The 18040-nt window shown below is 44.4% G+C and overlaps 1 protein-coding gene across 1 annotated transcript in view; it reads right to left on the bottom strand.

Annotated features, from left to right (window-relative positions):
- Nucleotides 1–18040, bottom strand: part of rasa3 (RAS p21 protein activator 3) — a 181078-nt gene that overhangs the window by 149036 nt on the left and 14002 nt on the right. The window lies entirely within an intron of this gene.

Below are 18040 nucleotides of genomic sequence, written 5' to 3'. Positions count from 1 at the left end.
ATCTCCTCTAGGCTTTTTTTCCCCCCCCCAAGGAAAACAGTCCCAACTTCTCCTCATCCATGGAACTACTCTCGTGAATCTTTTCTGCACTTTCTCCAATGTCTTCACATCCTTCCTGAAGTGCAGCACCAGAACTGGATGCTGGTCCGTGCTGTAGTTTCTGATTGGTTCAATGTGACAGCGGGACTGGTATAACTGGTGTCATCACCACCACCCTGGGGAGAAAGGGGAGTTTCCCAGGGACCACGATCCTGCCTATAGCCCAATGACTCCTGGCGGGAAGTGTACACTGGAACAGGATCAGGTTTCACTCTAACACCCCGTGCACTCAAACAACCTGCCAACGATAACTGTCTAGGCGACGTGTGAAACAAACCAGCCTCTTGTCGAGGTCAGGGCTGTGAGCAGCCCAGGGACCTGAAATTATTTCCTGATATGTGTCAACGCTCTCAGGAGTGAAGAACAAGATAGAAAGCCAAGGGGGAAATGTGACTGGAGGGTCACACGGACCTAACTGTACAGTGAGTCAAGTAATCGAGAAACCAGGAGGTGACCTACTTGTTGTGAAATCAGGCCTGTAACATTTTGTAGCATCCTATACTCTTTGAGATCTCTGCGCTCTTCCAATTCCGGACTTTTGAGCATTCCTGATTTTAATCGTTCCACTGTTGGCGACCATGCCTTCAGCTGCCTGGTCCTTAAACTCTGGAATTTCCCCCTTAAACCTCTCCACTTCTGTCCCTTCTTAAAACCCATCTCTTTTATCAAGCTTGTTGTCACCTGTTGTAATAACTCCTAACGTGGCAGAGTGTCACATTTTGTCTGATAACATTCACATGTGAAATGCCCGAGGTTAAAGGTGCTATATAAATGCAAGTCGCTGTTTGATTAAAGTTTTAATTTTAAAAATTAGCACCTAATCTCGGTGTAGCAATCCTGGTATAATTCCCTCTGCGCAGCTTGCTGTGGGTTCAGAGGGTTTACATAGTGAGTCATTGAAGCACTGAGACCCATAAAGGTGCCAGATTTTAACACTAGTCCAAGCAACGTTACCTAGTCTCGACAGAGGTGGTGAGGGTGCTACAAATGCCTTCAGTATCGCCACCCCACCCCACCACCCACAATTTTGCGTGTTCAATACAAAGGGGAAAGATTCCTGGGTTCCCACGGTACAGCAATTCCTGCTTGGTGCATAAATATATAACCACTGTGCGAGGGCTGCTGTGTTGCCTCATACAGTCAAATAGCTGCTGGCACTGACTCAAAGTTCACACATAAATATTGGCCACTCAAGGTGTCAGAATGTAAAACAGCTTTTTCTTATATCCTTTAACAGGAAGTGGGTGTTACTGGATAAGCCAGCATTGTTATTACCCATCCCTAATTGCCCTTGAGAAGGTGGTGGTGAGCTGCCTTCTTGAACCGCTGCAGTCTATGTGGTGTAGGTACACCCACAGTGCTGTTAGGGAGGGAGTTCCAGGATTTGAGAGAAGGGAAATTTCTGTACCTTATTTCATACAGTTCAGTTCCACTACACATCATTAACATAGAAGAGTTAAGGGGTGATCTAATTTATGATGATTAAAGGATTTGATCGGGTCAATAGAGAGAAACTAATTCCTCTGGGGTTGGGGGGAGGGGGGGGATGGAGCTCCAGAACAAAGGGGCAAAACCTTAAAATTGGAGCCAGGGGTGATGTCAGGAAGCGCTTCTTCACACAAAGGGGAGTGGAATCTGGTCTGGAACTCTCTATGCCAAAATAACTGTCGAGGCTGGGGGGGTCAATTGAAAATTCCAAAACTGAGATTGAGATTGGGTAAGGGGATTAAGAGACATAAAGTTGAGAATCTGTCGTGATCTAACTGATTGATGGAACAGACTCCAGGGGCCCCTATTCCTACATTACAGTTAAATGGGAGCTACCTGCTTTCATCAAAACATGAAATGGAAGTTTGAGATACGCTCCATACTAGGGCAGGTTGATTGGTCTGAAAATTAGTTGGGATACATGGGCTTGATTCTAAGTACCAATTAAACGATAAACGGTCAAGAGATTACAGGTTTGTGGATTTAAACTGATCACCTGCTCATCAGTATCTTCAATGATGAATGAATGACAGCTCCAATTTCAGAGGCAGTTCACGGGACGCTCTTTACTCTTGGCAATGGGACTTGAACTCTGGGAAAATTGGAAATCTACAGGAACAGCTTATGACATTGTGAGGATCTGATTAAAACTGATCCATCCACTCATCCTATTGCTTATCCAACTGGAAGCAGAATATTAAAAATATTTTAACCCCTTATGGAATGATTTTATTTCTGATTAAAAAGTATTGGCTAATTCACTGTAACATCTGGCTTCCACAAATTATAATGAATAAACCTGAACAAATGGTTATATTCTATATGAATTGGTCTGTAGAATATTCTCTATCTTCCAGTAAATAAAAGACAGCAACTCAAGTGAGCTATATCATGGGGAAAGGAAAACAAAATCATATTTAAATAACCTGTCCACAACCTCAGGATGTCCCAAAGTGCTTCACAGCCAATTAAGAACTTTTTGGATTGCATCACTGTTGAAATGTAGCAGCCAATTTGCACACAGCAAGCTCCCACAAACAGCAGTGAGATAATGACCAGTTAGATCTCTTTTGGTGATGTTGGTTGAGAGATAAATATTAGCCAGGACACCAGAGGAATGCCACTGTTCTTCTTCCAAGTGGTGTCATGGGATCTTTTCTGTCCATTTGAAGGACCAAATAGGGTCTCAGTTTAATGTTTCATCTGAAAGGCAGTACCTCTGACACTGCAGCACTCCTTCAATATTGCACTGGGCGTGAGAGTCTGGATTATGTGCTCAGGAGTAGGAACTGAACCAACAACCCTTTGAGTCAGAGGTGAACATGCCACGCATTGGACTAATGCATGAATATTAACGTTGATACAAACAACTCAGGCATAGGTTACTGAGTAGCTTCCTGGACAGAATCTTGCAAAGTGTGTTGGGAGATACCCTGACACCCAACCCAGCGAGGAGACATTGGTTTCAGGAGCGGAAGGTCAATATTGACAAGCTTGAGATGGAATTGCTTATAAGAAAAAGCCTGACTGGATGTTTCTTCACCCAAACGCAGATAAAAAAAATTTTTAATCCTCAAAACTGTAGTCAGAGTTAACAGATACTGCACTCTGTTGAGTCCAAAGGCAACATCTAAAGTTCTTGAACAAAAACAGAACATGCTGGGAAAACTCAGCGGGTCTGACAGCATCTGTGGAGAGAAAAACAGAGTTAATGTTTCGAGTCCACATGACTCTTCTTCAGAGCTAAAGAGAAGTAAAAATGTGATGAAATTTATACTGTTTAAGGGGGGGGTGGAGCAGATGAAGCTGGATAGAAGACCAGCGAAAGGTGGGGGCAAAGGAGAGATTGACAAAGATGTACTGAAGAAAAGGACAAAGCGGGTGTTAATGGTGGTGGTACTGGCTAAAGGAGGTGCTGATAGAGGCATTAAGGTCAGAAAGCAGAATGTGATAATAGCAGGACAAGGGTAAGCACTCTGGAAAGAACAACATGAACAAGTGACAGATAGCCAGAGTGGGGGTGAGGGATGGGAAGGTGGTGGGAAAAAAGATTGAAAATAGGATAAAAGGTGGGGATAAAACAGTGAATAAAAAGTAAAATAAATAAAAATAAGTGGATAAAAAATAAAGATTGAAAAATGAAAATGAATATTGAAAAAAGGAGATAAAATGGGGTGGGGATGGAGGAGAGAGTTCATGGTCTGAAGTTGTTGAACTCAATTTTAAGTCCTTAAGTCTGTAAAGTGCCTAGTCGGAAGATGAGGTGCTGTTCCTCCAGTTTGCGTTGAGCTTCACTGGAACAATGCAGCAGGCCAAGGACGGACATGTGGGCATGAGAGCAGGGTGGTGTGTTGAAATGGCAAGCGACAGGGAGGTCTGGGTCATGCTTGCGGACAGACCGAAGGTGTTCCGCAAAGCGGTCACCGAGTCTGCGTTTGGTCTCTCTAATGTAGAGGAAACCACATTGGGAGCAACGAATGCAGTAGACCAAATTTTAGGAAGGGCAAGTGAAATGCTGATTCACCTGAAAGGAGTGTTTGGACCCTTGGATGATGAGGAGGGAGGAGGTAAAGGGGCAGGTGTTGCACCTTCTGCGATTGCATGGGAAGGTGCTATGGGAGGGGGGTCAAGGTGTTGGGAGTGATGGAGGAGTAGACCAGGGTGTCCCGGAGGGAATGGTATGCTGGTGGGGGGGTGAAGGGGAGATGTGTTTAGCAGTGGCATCATGTTGGAGTTGGCGAAAATGGCAGAGGATGATGCTCTGAATGTGGGGGCTGGTGGTGTGAAAAGTGAGGGCAAGGGGGACCCTATCATGTTTCTGGGAGGGAGAAGAAGGCGTGAGGGCAGATGCACCGGAGATGGGTCAGACACGGACTTATCTTTAGCTCTGAAGAAGGGTCATATGGACTGGAAACGTTTTTCTGTTCATAGATGCTGTTAGACCTGCTGAGTTTCCCAGAATTTTCTGTTTTTGTTTCAGATTTCCAGCATCCATAGTGTTTTGCTTTTATCTAAAGTTCCTGAACTGAAGCCAGATGGAGAGAGGTCTACTCCAATAAAAATTAAAATTAGGGAATTCCATATATTCATCAGAATATCCTTCAGTTATAGGGGATTGTGTAGTCAATGTATACAAACCTATTCAACATAACAATGGATAATAAGTTTTGTAACTTTACAGTACAGTTGGAAAGGGGTGAAAGGTGGAAGCAATGTATCAACAGCACTGTTCAGTACAGGGGTCTAAACAGAGTCCCAGCACCCTGGCTTATCAATCCGTAAAGATCAGGTAACTTCATCCTAATTGTGCTAATGTTTACATCGAATGTCCAGCACAGAATCAGGCCATTCAGCCCAACTGGCCCAAACTGGTGTTTACACTCCACACAATCACAAAAATACAGAATTTTTATGCCACAGGAGGTGGTCATTCGGCCCATCGTATCTGCACCAGCTCTCCGAATGAGCCATTCTCCTGCCTTCTCTCCATAATCCTGCACATTCTTCCTTTTCAGATAACAGTCTAACTTCCTTTAGAATGCCTCGGTTGAATCTGCCTCCACCACATACCCAGGCACTCGCTGCATGAAAATGTTTTCCCTCGTGCCACTTTTGCTTTTTTTGCAAATTACTTTAAATCTGTGACCTCTCGTTCTCGATCCTTGGGGACAGTTTCTCCATATCCACTCTGTCCAGATCCCTCAGGATCCTGAATGCCTCTATCAAATCTCCTCTCAACCTTCTCTCCAAGGAAAACATTCCTAACTTCTCCAATCTATCTTTATAACTGAAGTTCCACATCCCTGGAGCCAGTCTCATGAATCTTTTCTGCCCTCTCGCCAATGCCTTCACATCCTTCCTAAAGCACCCAGAACTGGACACAGTACTCCAGCTGCGGCCAAACTAGTGTCCTATGTAAATTCAACATAATCTCCTTGCTCTTGTACTCTATGCCCCTATTAATAAAGCCCAGGATACTGTATGCTTTATCAACCAGTCTCTCAAACTGTGCTGCTACCTTCAATGGCCTATGCACATATACAGGCAGGTCCCACTGCCCTGCATCCCCTTCAGAGTTGCACCCTTTATTTTATATTGTCTTTCCATGTTCTTCCTACCAAAATGAATCACTTCACATTTCTCTGCATTGATCTTCATTGGCCACCTGCCCACACATTCCAACAACTTGCCTATGTCCTTTTGAAGTTCTACACTATCTCCTCACAATCCATAAACCTCCTTCCACTTTACATAATCTCACTCCATCAGCAAATCCCTCTATTCCTTTCTCCTTCGTGTATCTACCCAGCTTCCCCTTAAATTCATCTCTACTGTTCAGCTCAACTACAAGTTTTGATGTGTTAAAGGGTTAGAGTTAAGGGCCTGAAGCTCTGGCAGTGTCCTTGTTTCAACAATGTCACTTTGCTTCATTCCAATTCCAGACGCTACGTTTACTTTACAGCTGGAGCTTTGGTGTGAAACAAAATTACTTTGCACTGGCAATACCTTTGTATAACTTCCTCTAACTCACAAGATGGGTTCGGTGAAGAAGGCCCTCAGGCCTGTTTAATCTCACCCTACTAGAAAAACAATCCAACCATCCTCCCATTGCAGCATTTAGTTGCTTATTCAATGAGCCCAGTGTTCCTGGCCTCAACAATCCATCGCGACAATCTGTTCCAGCTGTTGTTCATCCTCTGTGGAAAAAATACTTCCTCAAGCCTGGCTAAAAATACCAGCTCTGGTATCACCCTCCCTGCGTGAGCAGCTTAACCATTTCAGATATGCATGTGTTCAATATCATGCAACATAACTTGTCCACCTTTACTCCATTTAATACATACCTGGGCAATAAACTATGGAATTCTCTCCCTAAATCTCTCCGCCTCTCTCCTCCTTTAAGACCCTCCTTAAACCCAACCTCTGTGACCACTCACCTGTCCAAATATCTCCTTCTGTAGCTCAGTGTCAAAATTTGCTTCATCATGCACCTGTGAACCACCTTGGGACATTTTGCTATGTTAAAGCCGCTACCTAAATGCAACTTGCTGCCCTTAACAGCTGCACTTGATCCCTCACCTGCTCCCCTTACTACTGGAGTGTAGAGTTCCAGATCCAAACCCTTCCCCTGACGCTGATGCTTCATCATGCCCTGTTGACATCGATAATCTCAATCCATCTTGTCGTTGCTCTCCCTGTATCTGGGTCAAGTCCCTTTATGGAAAATACTTCAACCTTTCCCAGGTTGGCTTTGCCAGCCCACGAGTAATTTGTATTACTTCGAAATGTGGGCACCACCGCTGGCAATGTCCGCATTTATTGCCCATTCCTAGTTGCCCTGAGAAGGTTGATATGAGAGGTCACACACAATGATGAATTGACACCTGGAACTGAAGCATCCTGAAAGCTTGGCCAAAACCTTGGTCAAAGGGTTGGCTTTGGAAGAGGGTCTTACAGTACGAGAGGGAGCTGGAAAGGAAGAGGATTTAGACAGGAAAGAAGTTACTAGCCACCAGTGGTGGGGCAAAAAGGAAACGGAGTCAAGTAAAAGAGAGGGAAATTTTAACTCCCCCCACCCACCCTCCCAAAACGGGTAGGTTTCAGCCAGGTGGTATGTTTAAATGTCAAAAATCTCAAACCTGCACCCAAGCAGTCTTGAACCTGCCCACTTCCATTTTTAACAGAGGGGGGGACAAGGGGAGAGGGGCAACCAACCCACCCCCAGGAAGCGGGCTCATCATTTAAATATTATAATGGGGCTGCATGCCTCAGATTTAATCTGCATCTGCAATTTAACTGGGCAGGAAGGAGAGGCCAAAAGAGGTTCAAGAGCTCTTGGATCCAACAGGTAAGTGTCTTTCCACCCGCCTGCTGGGTCCAGCTCAGCTGCTTCCCTCTAATGCTCACCTCTCATGATCTTACACCCACCTTCCTTCCACCCAAGCCACATCTCCCCACCAAGCCAGCCTTCACAAGATCCCCCTCCCTCCTCTGCTCAGCCAGGGCCTCCGATCTCTTCTCCACCCTTGTGATCTTCTCTCCACCCCACCCACCCCCCCCCAACAAGGCCTTAAATCTTCCTCCACCCCAACCCATTCTGAATGCTCCATTCAGCTATGGCTTGTTGCTGAAGACCCTTCAATCCTGCTGGCTGTAGTCAGCAAACCGAGACAAGCAATGCTAATCAGGCTCTACCATCAAATTCACCAGCACCCCGGGCTGGGGGGGTGGGGGGGGTTGGTGGTGTGGTTTAAACCCATTGTCCCAGGTCTCCTAACCACTCTCTCCCCCCACCTCCAGGCTTATATTGGGACCAGAGAGTGCATGGAGATCATAGGGCTGGAGATGACAGACATTCAGTATTGAAACACAAGTATAAGATGAAACTTAGTGGGGATAAGGATTCAGGAAGCAGAGCTTTGGACGGGCTGATATTGCTGGAGGTTTTCAGAGCAACAGGACCCAAAGTAATGTTATTCTTTCATGGGCATCGCTGACAAGGCCAGCATTTGTTGTCCATCCCTAACTGCCCTTGAACTGAATGGTTTGCTCGGCTATTTTGGGGGCATTTAAAAGTCATGTGGATCCAGACTCACATGTAGGCCAGACCAGGTAAGGGTGACAGATTTCCTTCCCTAAAGGGATTAGTTTATCAGATGGGTTTTTACAACAGCCAAAGATAGTTTCATGGTCACCACTACTGAGATGAGCTTTCAATTCCAGATTTATTAATTGACTTTAAATTCTACCAGCTGCTGTAGTAGGATTTGAACGCATGTCCCCAGAGCATTAACCTAAGCCCCTGGATTACTAGTCCATTGACATTACCACTAGGCCACTGTCTTCCTCCAGCTCATAGCTCTAATGTTTTAGTCTGATTTCTTTAAGCTACTATTTTTCCTGACTGTAGTTGACAATGTGTTTTGCATATATCTGAAGGAATGACGGCATCAGAAGGCTTTGCATAGAACATCCATTTCCCTGAACATCCTGCACATCTTTATCATTGAACAAAGGGACTTAAAAACGGGAATATGGAGCCAGTTTCTCATTTTCCTCATTCCCTGCACTGATTTCCACCTGTTTTACACTGGTTTATAACCTCCCTTCAAATGCTAATGAGATCCTCAGGAATTTTCAGGGTTATTTGGCAAGGAAAAGTTCAGCATGAATTTCATTGTAACTTGTCACCTACACCTGCAGGAAACTCTAGGACTTCACACATGCACAACCTTGCAGTATACCTTGTGGCTTCAGTGCAATCTGATAATGTTTCCGCTGAAGTCATCCTGTGACCTGCCAACAAGTACACTTACGGCTGGAGTGCTGCTCACAGCTACACCCCACGCCTTTCAATCGCTGTGGTCACTTGTTACTCCTTATTTTGTTAATGCAATTTGGCAACTTTGACAACCTGTCACCACATCTTAATGCACAACACACAGCCTTAAAAGACCCAGCATTCATGTGTTGGAACTTAAAACATAACCCTCACTTTCCAACCACAGTGACTTGTTTATCAAAGTAAATTCAAAATAAAATGACAAATAGGAGCGTTTGGAATTATTTCAAGTATTTCTTTAAACTAAATCTGCATATGCTTCCAAAAACTAAAGTGCAATTGTAGATTAGTTTCTAAGAATTGCATTAGTGTCCGCTTTCCATCTCCCACTACCCAAAGCTATGGGTTACACTACTTCTTTCAGCAACCTTAGCAATCTCAATTCCAGTCAAGAAAGGCAGAAATAGTTCATACCTTTCACAACCTCAGGATCTCCCAAAGTGCTTTATAGCAAGTGAAGTACTTTTGAAGTGTATTCACTGTTGTAATGTAGGAAACACCACAGCCAATTTGCACACAGTAAGCCCCCACAATAGCAATATGCTAAATGGAGAGACAATCTGTTGCAGTGGTGTTGGTTAAGGGATAAATATTAGACGGAACACCAGGGAGAATTCCCCTGCTCTTCTAATACTGACACGTGAGAGCGATGGAGCCTCGGTTTAGGACCTGATCTGACAGTGCAGCATTCCTTCAGTACTGCACTGAAGTGTCAGCCTAGAGTTTGTGCTCAAGTTTCTGGACTGGGACTTGATCACACAACCTTCTAAATCAGAAGTGGGTGCACTTCTCACTGAAGCCACAGCTAAAACAAGCCTTGAGACTAACATTCAGAAACATTTGAGAGTTCCAATTGCGGACGTCTCCCAATTGGGATCTCGGGGGGATAGGGAATGGTCGAGTAACATGATGAGCTACAGAATCGATTGCCACAAAAATCCAAAGATATAGTTCTGTGCACTCAGTCTCCAATCCATCCCCTGGGGTAGAGACCTGTCATGCAGGGAGATTATCACAGGATCTTTACAGTGCAGAAGGAGGCCATTCAGCCCATCGAGTCTGCACTGGCTCTCTGACAGAGCATTCCACCTAGTCCCACTCCCCTGCCTTATCCCCATAACCCTGCATATTCTTTCTTTCTTTTCAGGTAGCAATCCAATTCCCTTTTGAATACCTCGATCAAACCTGCCTCCACCACCCTCTCAGGGAGTTCATTCCAGACTCCAACCACCCTCTGGGTGAAAAAACTTTTCCTCACATCACATTTACTCCTTTTTCCAATTATTTTGAATCTGTGTCCTCGAGATCTTGATGCTCTCTTAAGTTGAAACAGTTTCTCACTATTTAACCTGTCCATACCTCTCAGGATCTTGAATACCCCTATCTCTCAGCCTTCTTTTCTCCATGGAAAACAGTCCCAACCTCTCCAATCTATCCTCATAGCTACAGTTCTTTATCCCTGGAATCATTCTTGTGAATCTCCTCTGTACTCTCTCCAATGCCTTCACATCCGTCCTCAAGTATGGTGCCCAGAACTGGATGCAGTACTCCAGATGAAGCCTAACTTGCGTCTTATACAAGTTCTACATGACCTCCTTACTCTTGTACTCAATGCCCCTATTAATAAAGCCTAAGATACTATATGCTTTATTAGCTGCTCGCAACTTGCCCTGCCATCTTCAATGACTTATGTATATATACAAGGAGGTCGCTCTGTTCCTTCACCTCCTTTAAAGTTTCTCCCTTTAGTTTATACTGTCTCTCCACATTCTTCCTGCCAAAATGAATTACCTCATACTTCTCTGCATTGAACTTCATCTGCCACTTGTCTGCCCAATGCATCAACATGTCTATGTCCTTTTGAAGTTCAAAACTATCCTCATCACAGTTGACATTCCAATCTTCTTATCATCTGCACATTTCAAAATTGTGCCCTGAACACCTCAGTCTAAATCATTAATATATATCAGGAAGAGAAAGGGTCCCAGCACTGACCCCTGAGGAACTCCACTACAAACCTTCCTCCAATCTGAAAAAACAACCATTATCACTACTCTCTGTTTCCTGTCATTCAGCCAGTTTCTTATCCAAGTGCTTACTTTCCCTTTTATCCCATGAGCTAGAATTTTGCTCACAAGTCTATTGTGTGACACTATATCAAATGTCTTTCAAAAATTCATCTATACCACATCAACAGCATTTCTGTTATCAACCTTCTCTGTTAGCTCCTCAAAAAACTCCAGCAAGTTAGTTTAACATGAATCCATGCTGGCTTTCCTTAATTATCCTAATTGTCTAAGTGGCTATTGATTTTGTCCCAAACTATAGTTTCCAGAAGTTTCCCTACCACTGAAGTCAAACCGATTGGTCTATAGTTGCCGGCTTTATCCAGGCACCCCTTTTTGAACAAGGGTGTAACATTCACAATTCTCCAGTCCTCTGGCACCTCCCCTGTGTCTAAGGAAGACTGGAAGATTATCACTGGTGTCCCTGCAATTTCCACACTCACTTCCCTCAGTACCCTTGGATGCATTTCTACTTGTCTGCCCAATCCAAAAATATGTCTATGTCCTTTTGAAGTTTAAGATTATCCTCATCACAGTTGACATCCTCATCACAGTTGACACATTTCCAATCTTATTATCTGCATATTTTGAATTCATGCCCTGGAACCTTATCTATTTTAAGTAAAGGCCGTCTTTCTAACACTTCCTCTTTCTCAATTGTAAGTTCTGTGGTGTACCAGTTACTCTTCCCTCACCTCAGACTGGATAGCATCTTCTTCTACTAGATGTAAAATAGGAAGAAGAGTACCAACAATATATAAAAATTATTCTCTGTCCTTCACCTCATCGTTTCCCACACCTTCGGCCCAGCAGCTTTGGGTAGAGTATAATTACCTTTCAGCTCTCTCTCCTCTCCATAGGTGTTAATTTCAGCAAAGTTACACAAAATGACAATCTGTGATCTGGAGCAGTTTGGAGTAAGATGGACATAGCTCATCCTTCTAGAATACTGATCCCATTATGGGACCAAAATGCTTCTTAAATGCATCCATATCCTGGTCTCAAGCAGAACAAGGGGGCAGAACCTTAAAATTACTGCCAAGCCATTCAGGGGTGATGTCAGGAAGCACTTCTTCACACAAAGGGGAGTGGAAATCTGGAACCTTCTCCCTGCCCATTCCCCCCACACCCCAAGAAAAAGCTGTTGAGGCTGGGGTCAGTTAAAGATTTCAAAACTGAGATTGATAGATTTTTGTTTGGTAAGGGATTAAGGTTTACAGAGAACCAAGGTGGGCAGATGATGTTAAATTGCAGATCAATCATGATCTAGTTGACTGGTTGAATGGGATTGAGGGGCTGAGTGGCCTTCTCTACAATACAAAGCCATAAAACTGTATTTAATCATATGAAATAAGCCCAACCCTGGACAGATACCACACCCCTGCCATCCTCTCCCCCCAACCCGCATACCACTAACCCCTAACGGACAGGTACTTAGTTTCTGCACCAAGATTGAATTATCCAATAATTTGAATTAAGCAATGGAAATACCCATGCAATGTAGAAATTTAAAAGTTGAATTTCCAGGTCATTTGACTGAAGGCGACTGAATAAAACTCGTATAAAACCCAAAGATAGTTTATAAATACTTACAGAGTATGAGGGCAACTGAGGAAAGAGTAGGGCCAAATAGGGGCCAAAAGGGTACTTTGTGTGTGGAGGAGGAAAACATGACATAGTTCTTAATGAATACTTGGTGTGTCTGGTGCAGGTATGGTACTTGGGGGAGGAGTGTGAAATAATGGATGGGATAAACATAATAGGAGAGGAAAGATTAAGGGGTTTAGATAGTTGATAAATAAATAAATTGATAAAGTTGATAAATTGCCAGGCCTGGATGAAATATATCCCAAGTTAAGAAAAACAAGGGAAGGAATAGCAGAGGCTCTGACTATCATTTCCAATCCTCTCTGGCTATAGGCATGGTGCTGGAGAACTGGAGGACCATTGTTCAGAGGGGAAGGGATTGACTAAATAATTACAGGGCAATCAGTCTAAGCTCAGTGCTGGGGGATTGAGGAGCGTGGGTAGGGACGGCCAATATGAAGTCATTTGGAAAGGCACTGATTAATCAAGGACAATCAATGTGGATTTGTTAAAGGAAGATCCTGACTCCTTTTGCTGATTGGATTTTTTTAGGGTGTAATAAGGAAGGTCAACACCATAGTCTGTATGGATTGTAGCAAGACTTTTAACTAAGTTCCACATGGTAGACTGGTCAAATAATTAAAATCTCATGGGATCCAAGATGGTGTAAATATTGGCCATGTGGTTGAAAGTGAGGAAGAAAGCTGCAGACTGCAGGAAGAGATCAATGGACTGGTCAGGTGGACAGGAAAGTGACAAATGAAATTCAGTCCGGAGAAGTGTGAGATGATGTACTTGAGGAAAGAAAACAAGACAAAGGAACCCACAATAAATGGGATACTGAGAAGTGTAGAGGAACAGAGGGACCTTGGAGAGCATATTCACAGATCCCTTAAGTTAGGACATGCAGAAAAGGTGGTTAAAAAGCCTATGGGATACTTTCTTTTATTAATTGAAACATAGAGTGTATGAGCAGGAGGGTTATGCTAGAATTGCAGAAAACACTAGGTGGACCGCAGTTAGAGTACTGGGTACAGTTCTGGTCACCGCATGACAGTGAGGATATGATCACACTGGTAAAGGTATTGAGAATTACAAGGGTATTGCCAGGAGTGGAGATTTTCGTGATGAGGAAAGAACGGATAGACCGAGGTTGTTTTCTTTGGAACAGAGAAGGCTGAGAGCATTTAACTGAGGTGTAAAGATTTGTGAGGGGCCTAGATAGAGTGAATAGGAAGGATCTATTTCCATTGGCAGAGAAGTTAATAACCAGGGGGGCAGAGATTTAAAGTAGATGGCAGAGGATTAGAGGAGAGCTGAGGTTTTTACTGAGGGTGATGGTGGTCTGGAACTCGCTGCCTATAAGGATGATAAAGGCAGAAACCCGCTTCACATTTAAAAAATCCATTGATATGCACTTGAAGTACCGTAATTTAAAGGCCACAGATCAAGAGCTGGAAAGTGACATTAGGCCAAATTGCTCTGTTTCAGATGACACAGACACAATGGGCCAAATGGCAATCCTTCTGTGTTGTTATCAAAAAGTTCAAGGAAATCACAGAATCAATTAGCTCCACCCCCTCCCACACACTCACCATCCTCTATGTAAGGTGAATAAATTTGAAGTCTCCTTCACCATTCCTGTCCCAAGTGTGAGGCCCCTTGATCTTGAATCTATGACTATTTGAAATGATGTGGCATTTGTCTTCACTACATCGTTCAGGCCTGCCATAGTGCCTGGTATCCACAGCTCTCTATAATCACACTAACAACTCACCTCAGTCACATCTGTGACAAACTTATATGTCCAACTTCCTTCAGAGCTGAAATATTAAGGTAGAGAATTCTGCAATTCTTAAACATAGCAATCTTCAACATATCAATGAACTTCCCTCCATTATAAGGTCAGAAGTGGGGATGTTCGCTGCTGGTTCCATAATGTTCAGTCCCATTCGCAGCTCCTCAGATACTGAAGTGGTCTGTACCCACTTGCAGCAAGACTTTGACAACATTAAGGCTTCAGCTGATAAGTGGCAAGTAATATTTGCACCATACAAGTGCCAGGCAATAACCAGATCCAACAAGAGAGGATCTAACCATCAGTCTTTAATATTCAATGTCATTACCATCGCTGAATCCCCCACTATCAACATCCTGGGGGTTACCATCGACCAGAAACTGAACTGGGCTAGCCATATAAATACTGTGGCTACAAGAACAGGTCAGAGGCTGGGAATTCTATGGCGAATATCTCACCTCCTGACTCCCAAAGCCTGTCCACCATCTACAAGGCACAAGTCAGGAGTGTGTTGGAATACTCTCCACTTCCCTGGATGAGTGCAGCTCCTACAGCACTCAAGAGCTCAACACCATACAGGGCAAAGTAGCCCACTTGTTTGGCACCAACTTAAACATTCACTCCCTCCACCACCAACGCACAGCGGCAGCAATGTATACCATCTGCAAGATTCACTGCAAAAACTCACCAAAAGCCTCCTTTGGCAACACCTTCCAAATCTGCAGCCTCCACCATCTAGAAGGACAAGGGCAACAGACACATGGGAACTCCACCACCTGCAAACTCCCCTCCAGGTCACTCACCATCCTGACTTGGAAATATATCGGCTGTTCCTTCCCTGTCACTGGGTCAAGATCCTGGAACTCCTTTCCTAACAGCACTGTGGGTGTACTTACACCACATGGACTGCAGCGGTTCATGAAGGCAGCTCACCACCATCTTCTCAAGGGCAATTAGGGATGGGCAATAAATGCTGGCCCAGCTAGAGACACCCACATCCCATGAAAGAATAGAAAAACCAGATTGTGATGGTTGGAAGGGCTACAGTTATTGTCTCCATCATTCAAGTAATCTTTCTGGACACTATACAAAACGTTTAAAGCCCATCATATCACGTAACAGAATGGCCCCGTCATCACTTGCCTCCCTGAACTGCATGCATTTAGGAGAATGATTTTGTGTTCTCCAATGCTTGCCAAATATAACACAGCTCAAAACCTTATTTCCCCACCGTTAATTTCCACAGGCAACTAAACTGTTTCTGGCAGGTCACGTGCCCTGCACATTAAAAAGCAAAACTCTCGCCGAGTGCTCAGAATAGAACGTATCAATAAGGCCAGTGTTCACTTCCCCTGCCCCCCAACAGTACTCGGAGTTATTGTCAACACTCCCCCTCTCCATCCCCAGGGGTCCAGCTCCCAATTAAATGTAGCATTCATGAGCAGAACAGCAACACTTGCACAAGGGAGAAAACAAAACTGCATTCAACTTCAATAAGGAGATTTAACAGCAAAGTGTGTAACAGAGAGAGAGACACAGAGGGAGATGGTGAAAAGGTCCTTCCTTTATCAAACGCAATACTGCAGGAAATGATGAACAATGAAAGGAATTTTACTGAGATTCCAGATGTACCATATCACCAATCCTGTAACAAGAACAGCAAGCTAAAAAGATCTCCAATTGCTACAGGAGGCATACCAAACTGAAAAACAAAATGCTAACTAGCCTGGGATAATTACGTGAAACCTCGGAATTAGCTCTGCTGCATTTTGCGTTGCCAACAGCAGTTCAGTGCTGAACGTTCCCTCCCATTTCACACCACATGTTTTCCAGGGTTGATATTGGACAAAGAAGTGACAGCTCTCCTTATAAAGCCCACGCAGCTCCCTTACGAGGCCCTACGTCGCAGGCAATGTTTGTCAAGCTGCTGCAGAGCATCAGCAGAGAACCCCTAACGATGCTGGAACTTTGCAGCAATAAAGAAGACATTTTTATATATTTCCTATCGCAGAATTTATATCTTTTCTGTGAATTCATTCTCAGGGCGTGGGCATTGCTGCTAAGGTCAATGCTTATTGCCCATCCCTAGTTGCCCAGAAGGTGGTGGTGGATCTTCTTGAAGTGCTGCAGTGTGAGTGGTGAAGGTAATCCGACAGCGTTTAATCTTTGTAAAGGTCTCGCTCAACTGGCTTGGCCCATTCTGTGGACAGTTAAGAGTCACCCACCTTGATGTGGGAGTGGAGTCGCATACAGGCCCAGACTGGGTAAGGGTGACAGGTAAAGGGCATTAGTGAACCATTTGGGTTTTTAAACAATAATCCAACTGTGGCATAATCATTTTAACTGAGACCACATTTTTATTTCACGATTTTTAACAATCGAATTGAAATTCTCACACTGCCCTGGTGGAATTTGAGCTCATGTTATCCGGATTAGAGAGGCAGTAATATCATCATGATACACATACAAACACAGACAAACTGGCTGAAGCTAGGTGCATCTTTAGTAAAAAGGGGCTGTCTTTAGTCTGAGAAGAAGCACAGTTACAGAAAGAGGTCACTTTAGTCTGGACTTTTAAGGTTGTAAGTTGCCAGGCAACAGACAGGAAAGGACGATATTAGCAGGTGGTGGGAATGGTTAGTTATTCAAATCTCAACTCGACTTGTGAAGCTCTCAGCGCACAGACCATGCCACCATTCTTCTTCAAAGTTCCCAGCAAACTTACTGATTGAGTCTCCATTTCTATAGTACCTGCATTCCCCAACAAGTGCAGTATGGTATCCAGTCCACCGTACAAGACAGCCCATAATTCAGCATTGACTGGCCCTCCCACTCAGAGAGGTACCAAAAATAAAAGAAAATTTTGCATAGTGCATATTGCTGGAGCTGAATGCTAAGCGGTGCCAAGCACTGTCGGAGGGCCAGTACTGAGGGAGTGCCGCACTGTCGGAGGGCCAGTACTGAGGGAGTGCCGCACTGTCGGAGGGCCAGTACTGAGGGAGTGCCGCACTGTCGGAGGGCCAGTACTGAGGGAGTGCCGCACTGTCGGAGGGCCAGTACTGAGGGAGTGCCGCACTGTCGGAGGGCCAGTACTGAGGGAGTGCCGCACTGTCGGAGGGCCAGTACTGAGGGAGTGCCGCACTGTCGGAGGGCCAGTACTGAGGGAGTGCCGCTCTGTCGGAGGGCCAGTACTGAGGGAGTGCCGCTCTGTCGGAGGGCCAGTACTGAGGGAGTGCCGCTCTGTCGGAGGGCCAGTACTGAGGGAGTGCCGCTCTGTTGGAAGATCAGTACTGTGGAAGTGCTGCACTATCGGAGGGACAGTACTAGGGGAATGCTGCACTTCTGGAGGTGCCATGTTTTGGATTAAATGTTAAACCAAGCCCTTCTCATTTGTGGATGTATAAGATCCCACTTCACTATTTTGAAGAATAGTGGAGTTCTGCTCAGTGTCCTGGCTAATAATTAGCCTTCAAACAAGGTCACTGAAACGCGATATCTGATCATTATTTTATTGCTGATAATGGGATCCTGCTGTGCACAAACAGGCTGCTATGTTGGCGTAGAGAACAGTGTCTTCGTAGAAAATGGCTGTGCACTGATTTGTACTTTCCTGAGGATCTTGGATGAGACATTAACCCAAGGCAGCGTTTACCCTCACAG

Source organism: Carcharodon carcharias, chromosome 11 (genome assembly GCF_017639515.1).
Source record: "Carcharodon carcharias isolate sCarCar2 chromosome 11, sCarCar2.pri, whole genome shotgun sequence".
NCBI classification, from domain to species: Eukaryota; Metazoa; Chordata; class Chondrichthyes; order Lamniformes; family Lamnidae; genus Carcharodon; species Carcharodon carcharias.
Note: the sequence above shows the minus strand (reverse complement) of the source record. Positions and strands in the feature narration are given on the sequence as shown.